Source organism: Myxine glutinosa, chromosome 1, assembly GCF_964187855.1.
Source record: "Myxine glutinosa chromosome 1, kmMyxGlut1.1, whole genome shotgun sequence".
Taxonomy (NCBI): Eukaryota; Metazoa; Chordata; class Myxini; order Myxiniformes; family Myxinidae; genus Myxine; species Myxine glutinosa.
The window spans coordinates 287,959,168-287,982,644 of record NC_136261.1 but is presented as its reverse complement, the minus strand read 5'-3'; the positions used below and the strand labels follow the sequence as shown (position 1 = coordinate 287,982,644).

General features: G+C 42.9%; 1 long non-coding RNA gene across 1 annotated transcript; it reads right to left on the bottom strand.

The window, feature by feature from the left end:
* Positions 1-10,441: 10,441 nt before the first annotated feature.
* Positions 10,442-12,358, bottom strand: LOC137438756 (uncharacterized). Its single transcript, XR_010986785.2, has 3 exons — positions 12,187-12,358; positions 11,568-11,691; positions 10,442-10,533 (listed from the first exon to the last, which is right to left on the bottom strand). It is a non-coding gene; the product is annotated as an uncharacterized LOC137438756 (long non-coding RNA).
* Between the last annotated feature and the right edge of the window lie 11,119 nt (positions 12,359-23,477).

The following is a 23,477-nucleotide window of genomic DNA, read 5'->3' as shown; positions in this document are numbered from 1 at the left end:
TGTCGAGAAACAGCGGTCACAGACACACAGACACACAGACACACAGACACACAGACACACAGACACACAGACACACAGAGATTGCTGGAATTATAGATAGATGTAATGATGTTAGTTCTTTGCGATTCTGGTCTGAATTTTTCGCCGACGTTCGATGCGGTTTGGATCATTCATCCTTCCGAAGGACAATTGATTTGTCGCGTTGAAAGTTCCGGTTTTACATGAATTTAATTACCCACTCTGCTATTTGTATGTGTTCCTTGCTACCGAGAATCGTTTTCAATTTGTTCCCCGATTCATTTTCATCAATGTGCATTTTAACCCATGCGTGGCACCATCGGCAGTAGTTTCTATTACCGACCGAATCCAGCAGAGGTCACTGAATATCCGCTTTAAACATGCATTTGCTTGGACAATGCTTGCTTGGATAACAGATTCCTTGCTAGTTTAAAATAGGCCCTTTGGCCTAAGTTGTGGACTGCAGTTTAGTCTCTCAGCTTTCTACTACCAAGGACAGTTGACAATTTCGCCAAAGCATCAGCACAAGCATTGATGTCCTTCCCTTGTCCTGTCTGCACATCCCCACGTAAAAGGTGTCTAGATGTTCCTTCCTTTTTCTTTTGCATCCATCTCCTACCCTTGTATGCCAACTCCTTTAACGTCCACCAAATAATGCCAGCAAACGAGATTCCCATTTTCCCATCCATCTCATGGACGACACATGAAATGATGAATAGTCCAGTGTGTGAAGCACTCCCTCGTGGCCATTCACTTAACAGGTGTTTTTGATTGCATCACTCATTCTATTGTACATTAGCCATAATACCCAAGCTCTTTCATCATAAAATGTTAACTCAGCATGTAAAGAGCATAATTGTTTGTTTGTTTTTAAACATATGGCATCTTCATTTAGAGTTTAGACACTTTGCATCACACATAGGAGCCAGCAGGACAAGTGCCCAGAGCTCCATGTGACGTCACTGCTGATGATGTTCCTGGATGGCTGTTGTGCAAAAGAAAAAAAAAAGGAATTTTGATAAAGTTTGCTCTTTGTTAATGGAAATGACAAAACCTAGGGCTCATGAGCTTGTACAGAAATCACATGCAGGAGAAAGACATTAGTAGACCTCAACGTACTTCAACTAGAATTGCAAGGACATTGGTAGACAATATACAAATGAACACAATAATTGAGATTATGAGCATGCATTCCCGGGATCATGACTTATCTGTTTAGATTGGAACGTTAAACAGGATAACCCAATTTTATTTTCAATATCAATGATTAATTTGAAAATCGATGTTCGCCACCATCTGAGGTTATCAGCTCATTACCTATCCATAACCATGATAGTTTCCACCCCAGTTAACCCTCCCCAAGCCTGCTTCTTTCCAGAACCCTCTTCACATCAACACTCCAGATAATATTTCAGTGCTGCAGCGGAGTGGCACTCCATCGTTAACCCATTCACATCACCTTGCAAACAGCGTATTGAAGTCATAAGATGTCCGCATCAAAAACGGGATTGTCAAAATGACGTAATCCACCCCCAGAGTGCTCGGTACTCATGTGTAGAACCCCTTAGCAGCAATATTGATTGGGGCATGTTTACCCATATCGTGCGTGCAAGTTGAGGATTGTTACCTAAAATGGCTCAAAAGGCTTCAAGAAGAAGCTGAATATACTTGAAAAAGTATTTCAGAGAAAGGGGGGTACCTCTGCACAATGAAGTAGTTGGATAACTTTCTCAGCTAAGCCAAAGGGCTGGGTTCCTGCAGGTTTCCGTAACTGCAAAAACTCCCGGCGATGTAGGCCGGTGCAAGGTCCGAAGGATTGTGGACGGGGCGTCTACCCAAACCCCTGATCATCCTGCCAGTGAGTTAACTTCAAACTTTGAGGAAATGCCTTATGTGAACATTTCAAGCGTACTTATATATTTAATGGATATCTGAAATAGGAAAGACCTCCTTGAGGGAGACATCATATCTGGTTTGGGTGGTTCTAAACAGTGATGGGAGGTCATTTCTTGGGTTTGTGAATGCATAGTGTAAGTTTAAAATCAAAGTTAACTCTGACATTTTCCCTGTTGCAAGAGTAATCTAAGCTATGCTGTCACATGGTCCATGCTATTCTTACCACGATAGAGCTATGGATCTCGCACACATGGGAGGGGGCTGGGACCCATAGCTATATATATATATATATATATATATATATATATATATATATATATATATATATATATATATATATATATATATATATATATACAGACTTGGCATTTAATATGGAATATATATATTTTTTCTTGACTTGGGTTTACCTTCTGAACTCAGTATATCAATCTGGTGAGTTTATTTTACCCTTTGGTGATGTCTTTGTTGAAAGAACCATGTCACTGATTGACTTTTGCAGCAAGAAGTCAATAACAGGATTATATCACAGGTGGCATGACAAAATGTACGGACAGGTACATTTGACGATTGACTTCACAATCGGGTATATAAGGGTTGTTGCGTTCTGTATTCGTGGAAAACAACTGCTGCACGTCTACAAAAGTTATTGCCGCTTCCTCTGGAGATGGTCCGTCAACTTGACAATGCTGTTTGTCATGGAGTGGTGGCTTTACGAAATTCTGGCATGAAACAGTGTGCTATTGCTCGGCAGTATGGCATCACTCAAGGTCAGGTGTCAAAGATCCTGAAACGAAATGCTCAGAGGGGTGTCCCTACTCCAATACCGAGGCCAGGACGTCCACGCAGAACCACAAGGAGAGATGATCGCCAGCTGCACCGGTTAGTCTGCAATGGCCGTACCAAGACAGCTAATCGGCTTAGGGCTGAGTGGCAGCAACTGACAAATGTGCCTGTATCCAGAAGGCTAGTCAACCAATGACTGGTTCAAGCAGGCTATCATGCCAGGCATCCCCTGAGAAAGCCACGCCTGACCAGACAACACAGCCCGCGCCGATTGCAGTGGGCCAGAGAGCACCGTTAATGGCAGCCAGGACACTGGAATCACGTGACCTTCAGTGACGAGTTTATATTTCTGGTCTATCGTCAAGATGGCCATGTCCGAGTGCGCAGACAAGTGCATGAAGCCCACAACCAAGATTGTATAGTGCCAAGAGTCCAAGCTGGAGGTGGTGAGGGGACCGTTTGGGCTGCTTTTCATGCAGGGGCAAAACTGACCTGGTTGTTCTGAATGGAAAGCTGAACCAGTTCAAGTGCAGGGTCATTCTGGAAGAAACATTGCTTCCATTTGCTTGTGCAGCGTTTCGAGGATACTTTGTCTTCCAAGATGACAATGCACGGCCTCATCGTGCTCGCATGATCCAACACTTTCTTGCTGACCGTGGTGTAGAGCATATGGAGTGGCCTGCCATGTCCCCTGATATGAATCAGATAGAGAACTTGTGGGCGGAATTAACGCGTCAAATCGACAACTTGGACCAGCAGCCTACCTCTATGCGTGAATTGCAGCAGGCTCTTGTAACTGCATGGCAAGCGATTCCTGTCCAAACCTTGGCAAATCTCGTGAACAGCATGCCTCGACGTGTACGTGCTCTCCTGAATGCTCGTGGGGGTTACATGAAGTACTGAACTGTAATTTTACTGTCCGTAATCCCAGTCATAATTTAGCTTTTGTTTTTGTTGAAATTTTTTTTGGCTAATGCGCAAAATAAAGAGATACTTCTGGAAAACGTACAGAAGTTTAACACAGTACTGTCTGTGAATTGAGTTCGATATCAGTTTACATCACTTTCAAGGATCAATTTATTTGCTTCGAAATGTCAAATGTGGTATTTGTTTCTTTTAAAGGTCACATTAACAAAATCTCGAATAATTTCAACATAATTCCAATGAACTTTTGGTTCTAAGTTATCTTGAAAAGTAAGTTCACCCCCACAAAAAAATATTCCATATTAAATGCCAAGTCTGTATATATATGTATATATATATATATATATATATATATATATATATATATATATATATATATATATATATATATATATATATATATATATCCGGGATAGGTCGCCACTCCATTGCGGGAGCGTGGAATATTTCCATCAAACAACCATGGGAATCAAATCCACACCAGTAAAGGCAATCTCGCAAAGCTTTTACAATCCATCACCGATCGGCTACGTCTACATATTATATAGGCGAAATAAGGCAAAATCTGACTTATTTTGACTTCCTACTTATAGTCCATTAATTCTCCTTACCTTGCATTTTTCTTTTATTTTCAACTTTCCCTTCCCTTTTTCAATTTATTCGTAGTTATTTCCTAACGTGTTTGGGACCATGATGCGATTTTCTACGGCTTACAATCTATCCGAGAGATCAGCCTAGCCAAATAATTTTTCTACTTTCTATTCTTGGTCACACATTACACATAAGCACCTTGTGGGTTTTCGTCATAACATATTTTATGTGGGTTGCTCAGCTATGAACCAATTAACCAAATGGGAATTAATTAATAGCTGACTTAACATTGGATGATGGAATTTTTTCTAAACTTTGAGATATATAGCTTGAACTATCCTGTGCTTTCAACACATCATTTGAATTATACTGCAACAATCATGATTATGTGGAAGGGTGGGAGGGAATCTCTGAGGCCAGGGAAATAAAATACCTGAAGTTCACCTGGAGTGTTCAAAAGGTAGTACGAATGATATACTCACAATAGCCCAAGATACCGCAAGGTTTCTAATTTTCAAACTGGACCGCACACTCACAGCTAAATATTAGTCATAGAACACCTTACCCCACGCAGTCTTGAGAAAAAGGTCAGGAGAAGGGTTTTTTCAATTCTTGCTTTGCGTTTCCGAGCACAATCTTTATTACTTTTGTTCGTGATCTTTCAATCGTTTTTTTTCCGTAACCGTGCGAAAGTAACCATATGTGAGGCGCCACCATTTTTGTTTTTTTTTGTTTTTTTGTTTTTTTTAATACTTGGGCTAAGGCTCGTAATAGAGCTGAATGCATGCTGGATCTCACATGGCATGAGACAATGTGAATGTTTTTCCGAGTACTGTACGAACCCTGGTGTTGGCTTAACAGTTCAGATGGCTGGCATAACGGCATTGGGTCTTGAGTTTGAACCCGTCGCGCCATTAAATAACACCAGGTGCATCGACTCAGCCTGTTATCCTTCGGATGTTGGCAAAATGAGAACCAGCTTACTGGAAACAGAGGGGCTCCCAGCAATGATGCAATCAGCAGCCGCAGGCTGCATACCAATTGTGATGTAGAGTACTGCACTGCTAAACGGAAGGGTTTTGAACATGTGAAGAGGCGATTTGTGTTCTACAGTGTTCAAGGATATGTCAATTGAAATAGAACCACCTTTTGAGGCCATTTTTCCCGCAGAGCAGGGGTTGGCCTTTTTCCCTTTTTCAGGCACCATGGTCCCCTTTTTGAAGCAATGTTTTATGGCCGGATGCCCTTGCTGCCGCCAACCCTGTTAGTTGTCTCCTGCGACACACAGGGAATTACCAGTGAGCTGCTACTCAATTTGCCGAACTCTGAATCGGAGTCAAGGATGACAGGCTGAGTCAACCCCCCTGGCGTTAATTCAGCGAACGACCGGGAATTGAACCCATGATCCTAGGATCCCAAGACGGCACCCTAACCGCTAAGCCAACATCAGGTATTATAATTCAATTGAAATAAAATAAGGATTTTAAAACTTGGAGAATTTTTTTTCGGAGGTACACCGCCGTTGATGCAGCTTCTTTTACACCACCTTATCTAACACGTTGCATTAGTACATCGTTTCTGTTGTTTGTGTCCTTTATTACGTCACTACAACAGTAACTTTCCTGTTTGGAATGATTTAGAATTTTGTTTGAATGCTAGACAGGCAGACAGACTAAAAAATTTACTTCACTCTTCTTCTTACATTCTCCGTACATTACCTCCGAAAAATGAACCACAAGATTCCATACATTGTACCAATTTCAGAGCCAAACTAGTGATAAACTGCAGGTTCATTTCCCAATTCATGTTCCTATTCATGTTCAAAATATGACATTCAATTGGAATCAAGTAAAGTTCCAAAATCATAGATTAACATCAACAGACAGAAGGACAAAGTGAACCAAACGTTTAACCAAAGATTTCGCTTCACGTACGTGGGGTAATAACACAAACGCAAACCTACATCATATAAATTTTCACCACTGCAAAAAAAAAAAAAAACGACTTTGTGTTAAAATATAAAAATTTCATAATGAGATGCCACATAATTTTACAGTCATAAAGATGGGAACATTTTAATGGCCCTGTCTGGATAGTCATCAGCACTCCGACCATTTCATTAGTTTGTTTTGGTCACGTCAGTTGCCTGAGACCATTTGGGATATATTATATGTGATATTATAAGTATTATAAATACCTGCCAGTACTGTATTTGACACATTTCATTGTGTAACGGATGTCTGGTCCTTGAAATGTAATATATGTCCTGCTTATTTGTTAAAGTGACCTGTAGTGTAACACGTGCTCAGTTGTGTGCCTATGTTGCTAATTAATGAATTGGTGTGCAATTTGTGCTCGCTGCATGTTACTTTTAATCATGCATAATTGGTGTCAGGCAGATGTTTTATTTATTTATTATTTATTCTATGCATTTGCCGTGTCGGTGGTGGAAGAAATCTACGATACGCATGTTGGGATGTGTGCTCAAATAGGTTCGCAGTACAAGAATAAATACAGGGGCAATACCCCTGGCGCTCACCTGGTAGAATAAACAGTATACTGCACTGACTAAAGGTATTTTAAACCCATTTCAATGGTTGCTAGAAGACAGGGCAGCATGTAGAATCATACTAACATAATCATAAGAACTTAAACAAACGAACAAAAAAATACCTATTTTGGGGGGCAACACCCCCCCTCCCTCCCACCCTGTGTACCTCCTCAGACCCAAATTTTCCCACTGCCTTCAACAATCATTGGTACATCACGGATGATGATGGTTGTGGTGAAGTTTCATCAAAACTGTGTGTGTAGGTTCTGAGAAAGAAAGCAAATATATATTTTGGGGGCAAGCCCCCCCCCCCTCCATAGACCACCTTAGACCCCGTTTATTAAACTCCATGAACAAAATTTGGTACAACACAGGTGATGAATGTTGTGGTCAAGTTTCATCGAAATTGCGTGTGTAGTTTCTGAGGAAAAAGCAAATTTCTATTTTAGGGGGTCAAACCTGGATCCACTTTGACCCCGGTAAACCCCCTTAGACCTCGATTTTTTTAAATGCCGTGAACAAACTTTAGTCACAACACAACAAATATAATGTGTGCCAAGTTTCGTCGCAATCCCATCAGCTGTTTCGGAGAAGAAGTTTCAAGTGTTATGGACGGACGGACGACGCGCCATCGCATAAGCTCCCCTGAACTTCGTTCCAGGTGAGATAAAAGGTGTTCAGATTGTTTATTCACAATCTTAATTGAAGGAAATAATGAAGCAATGTGACCTAGAATGATGATCATAAGGAAACTTGGTCATAAAATTTTGAGGTGAGAAGGAAAAATGCTTTATGACCAAAGACAATACGTGATTGTTCATCATCTCCAGCTTATGCGGCCACACTCCATATAAGATGGTGTGTTAAGACTTGGCCCAACTGCTCCGAAGCTCTGAGTCTTTTACACCTGAGAAGGTGGATACTTTATTACAACCCTCGACTCTGACTCTGCTACTGTACTGGACGGCATCAGGTCACGTGTCCTGAAAACCTGCTCTGATGCTCTTACGCATCCTCCCTTTGCCATTTTAACCCTCTCATTTACGTTAGGTCGTCTTCCATTTGCTTGAAAATCATCCAACATCGCTTCAATACATAAAGAGGTGCAAAAACAGATTCCTTTAACTACAGACCATTCCGATTACTTCCAATCATCAGTAAGGTCACTGAATCCATCATCACGGTTGATATGGCATCCTTCCTTTTCTCCGACAGCCTCACCTCAGATCAACAATTTGATTTCAGAGCCGATCATTCCATTTTATACGTTCTGCGTCTAATCACCCAACAATGGATGGAGGCCCTCAATGTCAGACATGAGATCAGGGCCGTCTGCCTTTCTGGACAAATCTCGTGCTTCTAAAAGTCTGACATCCTGCCATCCTTCTCCAAACTCTCTGCCTATGGATTGCAAGGCCAACTCCACACATGGCTTCCTGATTTCCTCTACTCTCGTAGCCAACGTGTGGCTCTCACTCAACAGAATCCTTAAATCTCCTCTCCCTCTCAAGGCTGGATTTCAGTGTTCTCGGCCCCTTCCTATTCCTGATCTTCATCAATGATCTCACTTACTTTCTGAAAAATACTCTATCTATTTGATGATGACTCCACTCTGTGCCCTGACGTCCCTCATCCTTCAGACAGGCAGGCTGCAGCCTCTTCCCTCTCTTCAAACCTTGACAACACCACAAGATGGTGAAACACTTGGAATGTGTCTTTCATTCCTGACAAATCTCACACTCTAACTATCTCTCTCTGAAAGGACCGTCTGGCAAACCCTCCTATCTACTTTCTTAACAATCCACTTGAGGAAGTTCAGTCATTCAAACTACTAAATCTCAAGATCATCCATGATCATTCTTGTGCAAACCACATTTCAAAGTTGACCTCCAAAGTCAGCCGCTGCTGGGCATTCTCCATTGTATAAAGCCCTTCCTTGACACACTTGAACATTTGTCCACCTACAAGGGCTTAATCTGCAACTTGATGGAGTACCGCTCTCCCCTTTGGGCTGGCTCCCCTGCCTCATCTTGCTCAGCTTGACACAATGGACACCAAAGCTTTCACGATTATTTGACTCTCCCCCGATGAAGCCGAGTCTATGGGTCTATCACTTCACCATTGCAGACAGATGGGTGGTTTCTGTGTCTTCTACCACTTCCTTTCTGGTCTTGCATCCTCTGCTCTTTCCGTGCATTGTCCCCCCAAGTTTCTACAGGGCCCACACGGTCCACAATCAACCCACTTCTGGTGAAACTACCTAAATCCAGGGTCACTGCTCACCTCCACTCATTTGTTCCTGTTTTTTTTCCACCTGTGGAACCAACTTCCACATCTTCTTCAATCTCATCTTTCCCTCCAGGTCTTCAATACAGCTGATCACCACCATCTCAGATCGACTCCAATCTATGGTCCGTGGTGATGATCCATGGATTTATGAAGTGGTTACTTGGAGAAATGGCTCGTCTATGTACCCCAGCCAAGTTATCATAAATGTTATACTAGATTAGCCAAACAGTAGAATGATGAAGCAGATGGAAGGACAAGAACCCAAAAGAAGTACACATAAGTACTGCATTCAAGTATCAGAAATGTGATCCTGCATCCTGGAATTATGGTCATGATGAAATCTTGTTAGGGTAACTTTAGTTATCTTGGTTACCCTTTCTGCTGCCTGATATTGACAGTAGGGAACTATTTACATCGAGTCCTATCCAAGAGGTACCCTTTTGACAAGCAGCCATCTTTGATGGTGAATGTTCTGAGGCTTTAAAATAGAAACTGTACATTTTTTTCGCTTCTTTATGAGCTGTGAGATACTGGCACATAAATGTGACTCAAGAAACAAATTATCTGCTGAGAAAATGCATTATAATGCAAGAAATACAAATTAAAAATTTTAATACCTCTTCCAACGAAGGTGGGAGGAGGTTATGTTCTCACCCCTGTCTGTTTGTCTGTCTGTTTGTTTGTTTGTGAGCAGGATATCCCAAAAAGTTGTGCACCGATTCAGACGAAACTTGGTGGACAAGTTGGGTGTGCGGCAAGGATGAATTGATTCGATTTTGGTGAAGATTCCAATCCGGATACAATAATTTTTTAAGTGATTCTTTACCATTGAGTGATAGGGCTAAAACCGATATATAGCATGAGATTTCAAAAAGTTGTGCACGACTTATGACAAAACAGGGTGGATGAGCCGGTTTGGTGACGGAAACAAGTGATTAAATTTTGGTTCAGTTCCGAATCCAGATCCGACTTGCGGAGTGCGTTTATTTTCTGTGCTCAACCCCTATGTTCCGTGCACATGACATGTTTACCTGTATCCTTTTTACATGCCATTTATGAACTAAACCTATATGAACATGTATGAAGACCTGCCCCACAACATGGTTCTAAGGGAATTCAAAAGTAATGTCAGAAGCATTCAGCAGGCAATTCAAGTATGATATAAATTTTAGATTCCCTGAAAACTTAACTACTGGAGATTTCACAGAGTAAGTAGACATTTAATGCTCTTTGGTTCAATGAGCATCCTCCAGGTTGGGGGTTCTGGTCATGGCTGGCCACCAAGCTAAAACATGCAGGGTAACAGCCATATTCACGAGTTCAACCAGAGAAAGATTGAACGGCGTTAAAGGTAACATTCCAGGTTAGAGTCGGGTATCGCCTGGTGGGATTGTTGAAGAGGAGCAGACATGGTTGTTGTAGTCAGGTTGGCATCCCTTCACTGTAGGCAGGACCTTGCCATTTTGCTGCTCTTCAAGCTGCTCGGGTGAGAGGTAAGAGGAGGTTTAGGTTTGCGTCTTGGGATGTCATTAAAATACATTGCGATGAAATCAAGAGCGTTGATTGAGGTATGCCCTGTGGAAAGCAAGAAGAGGCTGACGGTTAGGGCATTAACCATTTGCTGGAGGAAAAGGGACAAAGGACACGAAGAATACAGAAACCTGGCTGCTTGTCCCCAATTCTCAATAATAAAAAAAATTCTGAGCAAGATTTCCAATATCGTTTGGGTCGGACTCAAGGATCGGTATCAATGTGATAACCAAAATGGCACACTGAATGTTTACGCTAATTAACTGATGCCAGTGATGTAAGGCAGAAAGTTTTATACGCTCAACCTCTGAGCCCATGCGAGTATGGCAATAAGGGGTGAAAAACCCAGCAATCATAGTGAAGCATATTTGTGTAACCTGGAGAAATTCCCACCTTGACTAGCTAGCTATAGGTGGCTTGGTTGTCACCTCAATGGGATTGATTATATGAGATTGGGGTGACAAAGCCACCACGAGGAGACTAATGTAGCACCTGAACATGACCGGCCTGCAGCCATGTTATCAGTCACCCGAACCTCATTCTGCTACAAACCCCCCAAAAAGTCGATGCCCGCAGAAATTTGATGGGTTCTGCGGACAGCTCGATTAATTTTCCGCATTTATATTTTTGAAATGCTCACAATTTCTCCAAGGACCACAGAACATTTCAAAATTCTCATATGGCAAAAAAAAAAAAAAAAATACATCACTTTTGGGAAATTATTTTGCTACAGATAAAGCATGTTAATGTAATGCAAAAATACACCGGGCAACGCCGGGTACCGCAGAGAAAGCAAAGGAGGCTTTTGTGAGTTTGATCAGCGGAGGTGGGAAATTGATTGATGTCGAGGATGAAAGGGGAGACAAAACATATCAGACGGGCGTTCATTATAATGAGAAACAAAGGAATGTGGAACAAGATGGATGAGAAATACAAGCAAAGTGTTTATGATAATCCAAAAGCTGAAGCAGATGCTACCCACCTCCACATCCTGCTGTTTTTATGTGTATCTGTTGTCTTTCATCCACTCTCAGCCAGGTTAGCTCCTTTCTCTGCTCAATTACCATTGCCCATTTTGCTGCATGAATTACTATGACCATCCAAGGCTGGAAACACACACCATCTTTATTTGTGGAATACTCAAGAGACCAATGATGGAAAAATTACACATCCCTGACAATGCAATGGCAGATAATAGGAAGACGTTGAATGAGCAATTATGGTTAGGGAGAGTAAAACGATTGCATAAATATGTGAGTGCCTACACGATGATCTTCCATCTTAAATAAATGAATGCGATGTAGCTTTTGAGCAAGAATTGCCGAAAACAAAATTGCATCTCCAGCACGGGATCACCAATAGGCTGTATAGCAACCTCCCCCCAAGCCATCTCCCTCCCACAGATCTCCCGATGTCCTTGCTCTCAAATGTTGTGTTTGTGTGCTACCCCATCTCTCCCCATCTTGTCTACTGCTCCCCTTATTATATGTTTTATGTGTCTGTTTGATTTTTTTGATGTGATTAATGTTGGCTCTTTCACGAGCCTCGATATTGTATCCAAAAAAAAAAAAAGGGCTTGGCTTAAGCCTCAGGACATTTACCACTGGATATGGCTTTCATGGATAGATGAGGTTTTCGCAAGTGCTGACTCCAGAATAGCAACTGCTTCTGTCGCGAAGCTTTTTCAAGCACGAGCACTAGACGTGGGAGCAAGAACGGAAGATCATTCCTAAATACAAATTTATATTCACAGGGATTTAAAAAATTGTTGCCATAAACATTACATTTTTTAAATGCATGAAACGTTTGTCGTTTAAATTTTTGATTCCGAAATCTATGCTCGTTTTGTTTTGGAAATGGGATGGATCTTGAGAAGATACATGTAGGTGAGCTTACAAATGCAGTATTTTGATTTTGATGTCCTGTACTCTTAAAAGAGCATCGGTGATGCAAAAGCAGTTTCTTGGCAAAGGTTACACTGGGTGGTTTGTCATTGCCTTGCCAGCATTGATTGTCCGTGCTTTATCCTTTATAAATGCTGAGCCTCAAGCAAGGAAGGAGCAGGTACCATTTTTAAAGTCTTTTGTCAGGGTCGTGTTTGAACCACCAAACTTCCCAGACTCAGAGCGGATGTTCTAACAACTAGAAGGGCACTCGGTAGAGCGCATACATCCGCCAGGAAGAACAGTTTATGGTTTGTATCCACTGATAGGCCTGATCTGGATTCGGACCTCAACCAAAATCGAATCATTTGGCTTGTTCGTGTCCCCTAACCAACTCATCCACCAAGTTTTATCATAACTCGTCCACAACCTTTTGAGATATTTTGCTACAGTTGTGGCCAATATTGTAGGCACCTTTGCACTTTTTTCAAATAACACAATATTCTCTCAAAAATAAGTTGAAATTGACAAAAGTATTTGGTCTCCACAATTCTTTATTTCACTGTTAATATTACAGAACCTTCGTTTTTTATTCAGAACTTAATATATCTTTTTTAATCAGAAAATAAAAATAAATGGCATTGACAAAATTATTGACACCCTCGACTTAAATACAAAATTATTGATACCCTCGATAGCACGGCCTTTGGACAAAATAACTGCAGTCATTGGCTTCCTATAGCCATGAATGAGCTTCCTACACCTCTCTACTGGCAGTTTGACCCACTCTTCTTGTGCAAACTGCTCCAGCTCTCCCAGATTTGAAGGGTGCCTTCTCCCAACTGCTGTTTTCAGATTTCCCCACAGGTGTTCAATGGGATTTAGATCTGGACTCATTTATGGCCACTTCAGAACAGTCCAGCATTTCGTCTTGAACCATTCCTGGGTGCTTTTTCAAGTGTGTTTGGGGTCATTGTCCTGCTGCAAGACCCATGACCTTTGATGGAGACCCAGCTTTCTGACACTGGGTTGAACATTGCGCTCCAAAATGCCTGGGTAATCTCCTGATTTCATGATGTCATGCACACATTAAAGGCACCCAGTTTCAGAGGCACAACAGCAACCCCAAAACATCACTCTTCCATGTTTGACTGAAGGCTTCATTTTGTTTTCTGGAAACATAGAGATGATGTGCTTTACCAAAAAGCTCTAATTTGGTCTCATCTGTCCACAGGATATTCTCCCAGAAGGATTTGGCTTGTTCAGGTGTGTTTTGGCAAACTACAGTCGGGCTTTCTTACATCTCTTTCTCAGCAGTGGGGTCCTCCCGGGTCTCCTACCATAGAACCCCCTTTCACTTAGTTGGCGGTGGATCGTGCGAGTTGAAACTGTCATACATTGTGTCTGAAGGGGAGCTTGAATCTGTTTGGCAGGTGATTGAGGTGCTTCCTCCACCATTCGAACAATCCTTCACTGCAATCTTCGATCAGGTTTTCTCTTGCGGCCACGTCCAGGAAGGTTGGCTACAGCACCATGGGTCTTAAACATCCTGATAACATTGTGTACGGTGGACACAGGAATATAAAGGTCTCTGGAGATGGACTTGTAGCCTTGAGATTGTCCATGTTTGGCTACAATCTTGTGTCTGACCTCTTCAGACAATTCTCTGGTTTTCTTTCTTTTCTCCATGCTCATTGCGGTACACACAGTGACACAAAACAGCAGAATGACTCCTTTTCGCTATTTAAACTAGTCGGATGAGTGATTTTTTACATTGCAGGCTCCTGCAACTCACCATAGGTGAGTTCAATGCCAAAGTAAACGAGAATCACCTGCTTGACATCTAATTATTTGTAACAACTAACAAACAACTTCTAAAAGCTGCCAATAATATTGTCTGGGCCATTTTAGGATTTCTGTGTGGAATAACCTAAGATTTGTTTGTTTTTCAGCTTTTTTATTTTGTTCCAATGCAAACCAAAGAAATACATACTACGTATGTGGATACCAAAATATTTTTAAATTTCAACAATTTTCTGGAAGAAATGGTGCATTTTTTGAAAAAAGTGGTCAACCGCAGATCTTGTTTGACTAACAACTTGGGAGGAGCAGTGAGGTGCCAATATTTTTGGCCATGACAGGTATATATCGTTTTTGGCCCTCATGTCTCTCAATGGTCGCGAATCACTTAAATATTTCTTGTATCCGGATCCGAATCTTCACCAAAATCGAATCGTTTCGTCCTTGTCACACACCGAATCTGTCCAGCAAATTTCGTCCGAATCAGTGCACAACTTTTCGAGATATTTTGTTCACAGTCAAACAAACAAACAAACAGACAGGGTGAAAACATAACCTCCATCCACCTTCGGTGGCGGAAGTAATTATGCTACTGAGTCTGGTACAAATACAGGTTAGGGAAACTAAACTCAAATACGAAAAAATAGGAATTAGTAGATAAGATGTTTGTCCAATTTTCACACAACATCGTGAAATAAATATACGGACCATGAAGCAACAAATGCACCGACAGTGAATTACACTCTACTCCTGCAGAGGAATCCATTCGTCTTTGTAGGTCTGCAATTGGATGTGAAATGCAAAGGTGTGATGAAAATATGCTCTTGCATTCTAAAAATATATAGGCTCATGTTCTGTTGTTCGCTAACAGCAGATAACAAAACATGAGAGCAGAGAAGAAAAGCATTGACAGGATAGCTCAGAGGTAACACACACGCTATTGAGCTGTCTCGTCTGGGTTTGAATTCTCGACCCTCGTGCTTCTCAGGCAGGGTATTGTATTCATGAGTGTGCTTGTCTGTCGGTTGTAAGCACGTGGGTGTGCTGGTCTGATAAGCTGGGACTCGTCTGCCAGCTTTGGTTGCTGGTGGACGTTAAAGACCCCACACTGTGTTCCTCAAAGAGTAGGCGAATGTCACGGCACAGTGAACAAATTAAAATCCCTCATTGGCTATACTTGCAGTGCCATCAGAAAGTATTCACACCCCTTGACTTTTTTCATTGTTACAGCCGGAATTTAAAATGGATAAAATTGAGATTTTTTTTGTCACTGATCTGCACATAATACCCAATAATGTCAAAGTGGAATTTTTGTTTTTAGAATTTTTTACAAAATAATGAAAAATGAAATACGAAATATATAATTCACATAAGTATTTAACCCCCTCAGTCAATACTTCTTAGAAGCGCCTTTGGCAGCAAATACAGCTTTGAATCTTCTTGGCCATGTCTGTATCAGCTTTGCACATCTGGATTTGTGGATTCTCTCCCATTCTTCTTTGCAGATTTGCTCAAGCCCTGTCAAGTTGGATGGGCAATGTCGGTGAACAGCAAGCTTCAAATATTTCCACAGATTTTCAATGGGATTCATGTCTGGGTTTTGGCTGGGCCACTCAAGGACTTTCACGTTCTTGTTCTGAAGCCATCCCAGTGTTGCTTTAGCTGTATGAGTGGGGTCATTGTCCTGTTGGAACCTAAAGCTTCACCGCAGTCCAAGGTCTTTTGCACTCTAAAAGAGGTTCTCCTCAAGGATTTGCCTGTATTTGGCTCCATTCATTGTTCCCTCTATCCCGACAAGTCTCCCAGTCCCTACCATTGAAAAGCATCCCCATAGCATGATGCTGCCACCACCATGCTTCACGCTAGCGATGGTGCTAGATGAGTGATGAGTTAGGTTTGGTTTCCACCATATGGAGGGCTTTGCATTTAGGCCAAAGAGTTCAGTTTTAGTCTCATCAGACCACAGAATATTTTGCCTCATGCTCCGAGTCTTTCACTTGCCTTTTTTCAAACTCCGGGCATGCTGTCTTGTGCATTTTTCTCAGGTGTGGCTTCTGTCTGCTGACTCTCCCATAAAGCCTCAATTTGTAACGTGCTGCCGAGACTGTTATCCTTCCAACAGGTTCTCCCATCTCAACCAATGAACTCTGTCGTTCGGTGAGAGTGGTCTTTGGGTTCTTGGTCACCTCCCTGACCAAGGTCTTTATTGCCTGTTTGCTCAGTTTGGTCAGAAGGCCAGCTCTAGGAAGAGTCTGGGAATTACCCAGACTCTTCCTAGAGCTGGCCTTCTTTCCATTTCCAAATGATGGAGCTCACTGAGCTCTTGGGAACTTTCATCACTGTACACATTGTTTTATACCTTTCCCCAGATCGATGCCTCCTCACAATTCTATCTCGGATTTTTATGGGCAGTTTATTGGATGGTTGAGTTTCTGCGCTGACATGCACTGTCAACTGTTGGATCTTACATAGAAGGTGTGTTTCTTTCTAACTCATGTCAAAGATATTGCATTGTCCACAGGTGCACTCCAATCAAGATGGAGAGACATCTCAAGGATGATCAAATGAAATTGGATGCAACTGAGCACAATTTGGAGTGTTATAGACAGGTGTGTTATCTACAGGATATGTATATCTTTAACCTAACCCGAAGATCCTATAAACCCCATCAGAACCTGCAGAAACATAAGACCTTTTAGACCCATTAAAGTTAAAACATAACTACTATTGGAACGTACCCTTTAGACATTTTAAACCATCTCAAACCTTTTAGCGGCACGACACACAAATATCTAAAGTCCTCTTTTTTCCTTTTTGTATACAAGATCGAGGCTCGTGTAAGAGCAACATTAATCGCAAAAAAACAAACGGACACATATAACATATAATAAAGGGAGCGAGAGACAAGATGGGGAGAGACAGGGAAGCATACAAGTACGACAGCAGAGAACAGGACCATTGGGAGATCTGTGGGAGGGAGAGGGCTTGGAGGGAGGAGGTATGGGAAGGGGGGGGGGGTGGGAGAGGTATAAAAGACATGTACACTGCTCGGACTTCCAGAAAATAAGTCGGGATTTCCAAAAAGTCGATCTGGGGTGAATTAACGGGGCTAGAAATGATCAAGGTTTTGGATGGGGGAAGATAAGAGATGGTGGTGAACAGCTGTTTTAAAGACCTGGAGGGAGGAGTGGGATTGAAGAGAGTGAGGGAGTTTGTTCCAGAGGCGAGAGAAAAGAGGAATGAAGGAGTGAAGGTGAGCAGAGAGTCTTGATTTTGGCCGTTTCACCATAAGAGGGTTGCTGGCAGATCTTGTGCGACCTGGAAGGAATATTTGGGGAACAGAGCACAGACAGGGGGGAGCAAGGCCGGTGATGAGTCGGTAGAAGACAGAAAGACCACCAACCTGCCTGCGGTGAGTGAGTGAAAGGCCCTCGGAGTTAGCTTCATCGTAGGAGATTCCAATGATTCTGAAAGCTTTGGTTTCAACAGCGTGAAGCCGAGCTAGATGTGAGGCAGGAGCCCCGGCCCAGAGGGGGGAACAGTATTCCATTGAGCTGCGGATGAAAGCCTTGTATGTGGTGAGGAGCTCAGGTGTGCCAAGGAAGGAATTCACACGACGGAGGATGCCCAGTCGGCGACTGGCTTTGGAGGCCAGCTTGGAAATGTGGTTTTCCCAGGAAAGATCATGGCAAATAGTGAGACCGAAAAGCTTGAGTGACAGAACTTACTGGAGAGGATTATTGAGAAAGTGGATGGGAGGGTTGTCCAGTCGGTCTTTTCGGAGAGACATAGTAAGAGTGTGAGATTTGTCAGGATTGAAAGACATGTTCCACTTGTTTGCCCAGTCTGTGATTTTGTCCAGGTCTGCAGAGAGTGAGGAGGCTGCAGACTGCCGATCTGAGGGAACAGATTCAAAGAGATGAGGGATGCCTCTTGCAAAACTCAGACTTTAAAAATATTTCAGCAAATAATGCGCAAACACGATCCACGCAGATGGTGGGTACTCTACTAATGCTAATATAAAAAAAAAAATCAATATTTTAATATTCCCAAAATTAGTGTTGTTGGTAGTATTGGTAGTATTGTATTCTAGTACATTACTGTATTATTAATATTGTTGCAGTATCGCAGCTGCAAAATCCCAGAAGGGCTATTTCATAGTCAAACGTTCTTTTCCTTTGAAAAACCTCACACATTTCTCTCAAGGCCATGGAGGGAATTCATCACATTCTGCTGCGCTCGCTCTGCATGCATGAGTAAAACTTCCAACAGCAAAGGAGACAGGGTCCCTGCAGTGCGCTCTTGCCTTTTGCCTTGTCGGCGAGCCGTCGTCGCGATGCCAACACCTGCGACCAGCTGCCACTCGGCTCATCTGCATGTTGACGCATTATGCAAATGAGCATTGGGCAATGGAAAAACATGTTTCCTTTTGTGCTGGAAACTGGTGAAAGTATAAATCCTCACAAGGGCGAGCAGGCATGTCGACAAATACCACATTAACAAATATATTTAAGTGTGTATAAATAGTTTTTGCACACAACATGCTTTATAGGCTCGAACCTGACGAAGGAATGATTTGTTTGCATTGTACAATATTTCCAAAAGTATTCGACCACAACACCTGATTTTGAATTTAACCTTCGCATTCTTCATCTGAATTTTCTTCCTACATTCCAAAGTGTAATGTGCGGTATAAAGTGGAATACAGTACGACTGTCTGTGCAGGTCAGTGCCCGTCTGCATCGACAATATAAACAATTGATTTTTGTAAATTAAAAATTGATAAATGTATGATTGCTGCCCGAAGCCTGGTGTTGGCTTAGCGGTTAGGGTGCCGACTTGGGATCCTAGGATCCTGGATTCGAATCCCGGTCGATCACTGAATTAACGCCAGGGGGGTTGACTCAGCCTGTCATCCTTCCGAGGTCGGCTAATTGAGTACCAGTTCACTGGTAATTCCCTGTGTGTCGCAAGAGGCGACTACAGGGTTGGCGGCTGGAAGGGCATCCGGCCATAAAACATTGCTTCAAAAAGTGGACCACGGTGCCTAAAAAAGGCCAACCCTGCTCTGTGGGGGAAAATGGCCTCTAAAAGTGGTACTACTAGGATTGCTGCCCTGGGGAAGTGGTGTGGCTCTTTGTATGACAGGACGAATGAAAATGCCAAAAATAATAATAATAATCAGTACATACAGTATGTTCTTATCAACTCTTAGTTGATAAAATTCATTATCATCTATACTATGAGAGCCGTTTGTCTGTGTCGCCATTTTTCTCAGAGATGATTGAATGGATCTTCATTAAACTTTCAGAGGTTCATCAGTGAGTGCCAGGGAGTGTTTTGGGTAAAAGATAATTGAAAAAAAAATAAATTAAAAAGTTGGATTTTTGGGGATTTCTTTTTTCTTTTAATCAATCCATCATGGGAGTGGGGAAGTGTGTCGGGACCCCCAAATTAGTGGGTGTCGGAAAATGTTTTAGGCCCACAAAAATACACCGGGTACCCCTGCTAGTACTTTATAAAAGATATGGAGCAGGTATTATACTCGTATATAACAAGTCATTATCAAGATGTGAAGAGGTTAAGGAGCTATCTTGCCTTCAAATATTTTAGGAGGAATAGTTATTGAATGTCAAAGGTTTATGACATTTCCATCACAACAAGCCTTGTCAGCTTTGGAAAATGGAAGACAGGTTTTTTTGGTCAATCTGGGATGGCCGGATTAGATCAGTCAATTAAAAGTCGTTGGCAGAACCATGGTGTACAGTGTAATACGATATCTGATTACTTTGCCAGTTATTTGGCAAACTGAGATTGCCTCGGAGATGACTGCTTGAGGTTGATCAGCCTGAGCCCTATGACTGGTTTCAGTAAGGTGGAGTAAAACAAATTCCAATAAGGAAATACCGTTACAGGCCGGACAAAAGCACCAATTTTCCATGGATTTTCTTTGGGGTACTATGATTAATTTCAGAAGCGTAGCCATCAAAAATGGAAAAGGAAAAATTTCCAGATAATGATATTGCTCTGAATTATATATGATTTATTGTTTGTACAGGATTATTTCATACATATTATACAACACATGGTTATCACTAAAAGTACAAAACTTGCCCAAGATACTTGAAGTATTGAAGACTAAGTATGAATAAAACTGTCCAAAATATTTAGACTACAAGAGATATTATCTGCCATTGGCCCCTATTTACAGCCATATGAAGCATTATATGCTGTCTTTTTTATTTAAAATGAATAAACGTACAGGTGACATCTATATCAGTATAAATCTATGTATTTTGACTGTTTGGTGTTGATTTTTTTTCCAATAACTTATTGTTATAATAACTACTGAGGACATAAATGTCATATATGTGGGTAATATCCCATATTGAATTTCAGTTTCCCCTACTGAGGACAAATGTCACATATGTGGGTAATATCACATATTGAATTTCATTTTCCCCTACTGATGACAAATGTCATATTTGTGGGTAATATCCCATATTGAATTTCAGTTTCCCCTATTGCCTGGTGTTGGCTTAGCGGTTAGGGCGCTAGCTTGGGATCCTAGGATCCTGAGTTCGAATCCCGGTCGATCGCTGAATTAACACCAGGGTGGTTGACTCAGCCTGTCGTCCTTCCGAGGTCGGCAAATTGAGTACCAGCTTGCTGGGATGATTGATCCGGTGTGTACCCCGATTTAGAATAGGTACACCGTATCCCTGCGCATCGTAAGAGGCGACTAAGGGTTGGCGTCAGGAAGGGCATTTGGCCATAAAAACATTGCCTCAAACAGGGCCCCATGAGGTCATGGGGCCTGCAAGGCTAACCCCTGCTGTAGCGGGGAAAAATGGCCTTAAAACGATCATTCATATATATATATTGTTGCGAATATGGAATTTGGCCTCCATATCCGCTTGTAAATATTCCCCTATTTTCTCCAATACTCCCCAACTTTCCCCGATCCCCCATTCCCTAGTCCCATTGCATGTAAATAACAATCAGTAGAGCCGACCTTCCCCTTATTCCCCCATTAAATGTCGTGCCCAGGTCCACCGCACCACAGGTAGACAACTTTCGGACATCTTCCTAGTTATTCTTATTCTATGTCAGTTAAGGCCTCGTCTCCATTAATTATGACTCTTCGTTGCACCAGAATGTGATTATATGGCATCAGTAGTGAGTTTAGGACCTTTCCCATACCTCCTCCCATCTTCTTCCCCAAACAACAACAATAACAACAACTACAACAACAATTACAACAACAACAGAGGAGATGGCGGCGGAGCGGGGGAGGATGCGTCCTCACACCGGCTCGATTAGCTCCAGACCATGCGCTCCACGGGGTTACCCCGAAGGGGCTGGCTGTCAGCTCCTCGTCAGGGGCGGAGCCAGTAACCCCCCCCGCACGCACCCAATGAGAAGCAACGTGCCGATTCCACGAGGCGGAGCTAACGAGCCGAGGGCGTGTCACTCCCCGCCGGATATACGCGGCCCCGCGCCGGATGTGACGTCAGATGCGCCTCAGCTTGGAGACTGGAGAGAGAAGCCACCGCCACCCCCAGCGCGACGATACCTCCCCGCATCTCTGGACCGGACCGAGTCGATTCTGCTTTGAGCCAAGAGTGCACCTTGAGCCATCGATACCCGCTGTCCTTTTCATCAACCCCCGTGTGAGTCAGTTTTTGTCCTGTTTCTCTGTGGTCTGTCGGGAATAATATAAGGTTGTGTCTAAGTGCCTGTCTTCCTATGATGTACCTCTCGTCCCTGTAATCTGACCTTCCGCACGAATATAACCTCCTCCGGAGGTCTTGAGAACTGAACCCCTGGTGTCGTATTGTGTCATTATAATCCAGCCGGGTGTCTTCTCTTTCCTATTGAGCCAGCGTAGCGCGACTTCGTCAACGTCGAGTATAGTCGGGTAATTTGTGCGGACACGACGGCCATTCCGCTCGGCCCACCTTAACATCAAAGTCGTGTCTGTAACAATTGGTGTCGAGGAGTGAGATTCGGACCCGGGACTAAATTAGTTAGGCCCAAATTTTGGGAGGGAAAATCGATCCGGAGCGCGTACTGCGCTCGACAAAATCGATCCGGAGCGCGTACTGCGCTCGACAAAATCGATCCGGAGCGCGTACTGCGCTCGACAAAATCGATCCGGAGCGCGTACGGCGCTCGACAAAATCGATCCGGAGCGCGGGTACTGCGCTCGACGAAAGTATAACGGCGAAATTTCGAATTTGTTTTACGAAACTCGAATTTTGAAAGTCGCGCTATGGCGGATCAAGACGGCTGGGGTCCGGTAGGGGAGAGTGAAGCAGGGTCGGTCCAGGACCAAATTGAGGGACAAGAGGAGAGCGAAGCAGTGAGGGCGGCAGGTTCGCAAAATAGCGCCGTCACGCACGAAGTAGCGGGCGCGCAAAAAGGCGCCTCGCACGAGCGCGCGGTAGCCGAGCCGGCTGTATCAGCGGGCTTTAACATGCAGCCGTTTGACATGCAGCAGTTCATGGCACGGTTTAGCGAATACATGGCAGAGTCGAAGAGCGACAACGAAAAAAGAGCCAAGGAAATGGAGAAAATGGAAAACAGAATGGGGGAGCGACTAGGGAATCAAATCGGGGGGTTAGACAAGAAATTTGGGAAGTTAGACAATAATTTTGAGGAGTTAGACAAGAAATTTGGGAAGTTAGACAATAATTTTGAGGAGTTAGACAAGAAATTTGGGAAGTTAGACAATAATTTTGAGGAGTTAGACAAGAAATTTGGGAAGTTAGACAATAATTTTGAGGAGTTAGACAAGAAATTTGGGAAGTTAGACAATAATTTTGAGGGGTTAGACAACGGGATAAAAGAGGTGAGACATGGGTTAACGGGGGTGGAAAACAGAATGGCCGCTCAAGAGAATCAAATAGAGGGAGTGAAAACTGGGTTAGAGGGGTTAGAAAACAGTATGGAAGGCAAATTGAGGGACATGAGGGACCAAGCGGAAAGGGAAGTTAAACAAATGGAGCAGCAGATAGAGGGGGTCAGAATGGGGGTAGAAACCAAACTGGATGCTCACAGGGAGGAAATGGAGCAGATGAGGGTGGCATCTGGGCAGGAGATGCAAGTGATGGGAGAGCAGATCAGAAGAGGAGTGAGTGAGGAGGTCGGAGGAGTGCGCGAGGAGGTGAGGCACTGTAAGGAGCACATGGAGAAGGAGGTGAGAA